The sequence below is a fragment of the Oncorhynchus mykiss genome, chromosome 5 (assembly GCF_013265735.2).
Source record: "Oncorhynchus mykiss isolate Arlee chromosome 5, USDA_OmykA_1.1, whole genome shotgun sequence".
In the NCBI taxonomy this organism is placed as follows: Eukaryota; Metazoa; Chordata; class Actinopteri; order Salmoniformes; family Salmonidae; genus Oncorhynchus; species Oncorhynchus mykiss.
Window position 1 is genome coordinate 71,487,942 of NC_048569.1, and position 3,229 is coordinate 71,491,170.

General features: G+C 45.0%; 1 protein-coding gene across 1 annotated transcript in view; it reads left to right on the plus strand.

The window, feature by feature from the left end:
* Positions 1 to 2,497, plus strand: part of LOC110524490 (leucine-rich repeat-containing protein 52-like) — a 27,662-nt gene extending 25,165 nt beyond the window's left edge. Inside the window, exon 3 of the mRNA XM_036978290.1 lies at positions 1 to 2,497. This exon is cut by the window's left edge and continues 774 nt beyond it. The gene's annotated coding sequence lies outside the window, so the exon portion shown is untranslated.
* The last annotated feature ends 732 nt before the right edge of the window (positions 2,498 to 3,229 follow it).

Here is a 3,229-nt window from a genome sequence, read left to right on the forward strand (position 1 = left end):
TGGTAAATCAAAAAGACCCTGGAATAGTGAATAAACCGGTACACACACAGTTTGTAAGTCTACAGTATGTTAATATTCTAGTTCTGCCCAGAGTTAGCTACGGTAACTGGGGCAGAACCATTGCACAGCATCTCTCTCACCAGGGGGAACAAGTGATTCATAGGTCTAGACAAACCCTGCCCCTCCTCTGTCTCCCCCACCTCCCTTCTGTCCACCTCAAACTCTTTAGCACAGAGCATACACATGAGAATAGTGTGTGTGTGAGCCAGGTTATTTCCAGTGTAGTTGATGAGAGCAGCAGTGTGTGTGTTTATATGTGGGAATAGAGCATTAGGAGGATGTCAGCACTACGTTTCACTGGGTGGGTAATTTGTAATCACACTCCGTGTCCCTGCCTACTGAGACGCATCCACACTGACACACATGCACTCCTCTCAAGGGCACAGCTAAAGTCAGACCCTCAGGCCTGGAAACATTAACACCCCTCTTTCCATCCATCTTTCCATCTCTCTCTTCATCCCTCTCTCCATCCCTCCACACGCGGGAGATGAGTCCATAGCTGTCACTACATGCACCCACACATGCGAACAAGCAGGCACACAAGCAAGTAGACACTCACACACTCATGCACACACACAGACACTGACACACACACATTAACATACGCACACAGACACACACACATTAACATACGCACACAGACACACACACACAAACATACGCACACATGCACAGACACAGATACACAGCTCAATTGTCAAAGCTTTAGCTGGTCAATATCAGATGATAGATTTATGAGCAGCTAAACCGTCTCAGCAGACTCACAGCCTCAGGACAGATGAGACTGCTGTTAAGGTGTCTGTTCCATGTATTGGGGGGCTGGTTTTATGTTGACAGGGCCAGAAGGGGTACATGTTAACTCGTGAGAGGACAGAGCAGGGTATAAATACTATCACTGAAGGAGCAACAGGATCAGGGGGATTCGGGGTGTGTAAAGGGTGTAAGAGGTGTGGTGGTAAAGGGTTTGAGTCCAGTGGTAGGTATGTAAGGGTGTAGAGAGGTCATGTAGGGGGTGTGTGTTTACAAATGGAAGGCTTGGGTGTGTGTGTGTGTGTGTGTGTGTGTGTGTGTGTGTGTGTGTGTGTGTGTGTGTGTGTGTGTGTGTGTGTGTGTGTGTGTGTGTGTGTGTGTGTGTGTGTGTGTGTGTGTGTGTGTGTGTGTGTGCGTGTGTGTGTGTGTGTGTGTGAGGTTTCTCTCTTGGTTACAGAACTGTTGTTGCGCAGTGAGTCGCCAAGGGCAATGTACTAGAATCTTGCTGATGTCAGCAACTGACCAATAAGAGTATCCTCTGGCACCTGAGGCCCCCTTTCATCCCCCGAGAGCTCTGTGTGTCTGTGTGTGTGTGTGCATGCTGTGACCTCAGCCAAGGTCCTGTGAGTGTATCATTGTGTGTGGCTCTTGCTTCTGGTTGACTCAGGGGTGAGGGGGTTGGTATATTAAACAGCCATCAACGTTCATGCATTGTTGCAGAACGTCATGATCTTGCCATCAGATTAGGGCTGCATCTCAAGTCTACAGGGGCTTCCTCTACTTGTCTCCTCTCCTTCATATGCACTAGTGCTTCTCTAGGGCTTGAAATGAAGGAATCTTCAAACTGTAAACTGGTGCACCTGAGGAGAGCAGTCATAGAAACCGATTACTGATAATAATAATAATAATAATAACAATATTAATCCTGTTCAGATCCGAGAGTAGAAAGAGAGAAGTAGACCTCCGTCTTAGCGCTGTCAGTGCCATCAATAATCTAGTGATATTGGTGAAATTATCCACAGTTACTTACGTGTCCTTAAAAATGGCCTTTAACAAATTACAAAAAAAAGTTTCGTTGTGTTCAAATGTGTAGCATATTAAAAACTTTATAGCTTATTGTTTTATTGGTTTTTACTTTCCTAAAACAATAATTGTCCACCTTACGGTTCAGCTGTCCAAGATTAGAGCACTAAATCCCCCAGGGCATTACATGCAGACAGGCAAATACACCAAGGTGTCCAATGTGGATGAATATTAGAAAAATAAATCTAAAGGAAGAGAAGGTTAGGCCTAGCCTTAGAGAGGCCGAGAAATGTTCCTGACACCGACATGCTTTCTTTATCCTGTCAGGCTACTATGATACAGATAGGCGTACAGAAGGAGGCTAATTGGTTCATATCTTTTTTATAAAGATTAAAGGAGTAACTTTGGTAGGCCTAAAACATTCTTCCTCACCTCAAGTTCAACTGTCGGAGAGAGTTGGAGCTCCGGTGCACACTGCCTTCATAGCCCTGCAGTAGCTAAGCCTGATAATAGACACACCACACCAAACCTTCATAAAATACCAACAGGTTAATACATTGCGGCAACAATTTCAGTTACAGTTCATATAAGGAAATCAGTCCATTGAAATTCATTCATTAGGCCCTAATCTATGAATTTCACATGACTGGGCAGAGGTGCAGCCATGGGTGGTCCTGGGTTGGCGTGGTTACACTTGGTTTATTCAGCTTCTTGATATGCCACACTTGTCAGGTGGATGGATTATCTTGACAAAGGAGAAATGCTCACTAACAGGGATGTAAACAAATTTGTGCACAAATGTTTAGAGAAATTAGCTTTTTGTGCTAATATTATGTATGTATAATATTATTATGTATCGGGGGAATCACAGAGCTGGTTACGCAGACACATACTAGGGGGCCTTGCTTCACAGATCTCTGTCCTATAATGAGCTGGTCCAGACAGAGATGACTGTGCGGACGTGAGGAGACAGCCGGTGTGTGTGTTTGTTTTTTGTGTGTCCAGTCTGTTCTGGAGAGTTCTGGTTTCAGGCAGTCCACTGAACCATTATCATACAAGTTGGATACACACACATTGCTAGCGTCTGGGTAGGCTCGGAGAGAAGAACAGGCTCAGAGATAACACGTGCATTTCTCTCTCTCTCTCTCTACTTCCCAGTGCCTTTCTCTCACATCTGCTACTGCGAGGCTCTAATCTTTCACACCTATCTCTCTCTCCCTATCCCTCTCTATATCTCCTTCTGTATTCATCTCTGTCTCTCTCCATAACTGGGGGCAGAGTTGTACTCAACAACATATCTGTGTGTTTTTGGTTTTACTGTCCTTGTGTGGACCAGAAGTCCTCACAAGAATAGTGAACAAGGAAAAGTGGAGACACTTTGGCCCCCCACAAGGAA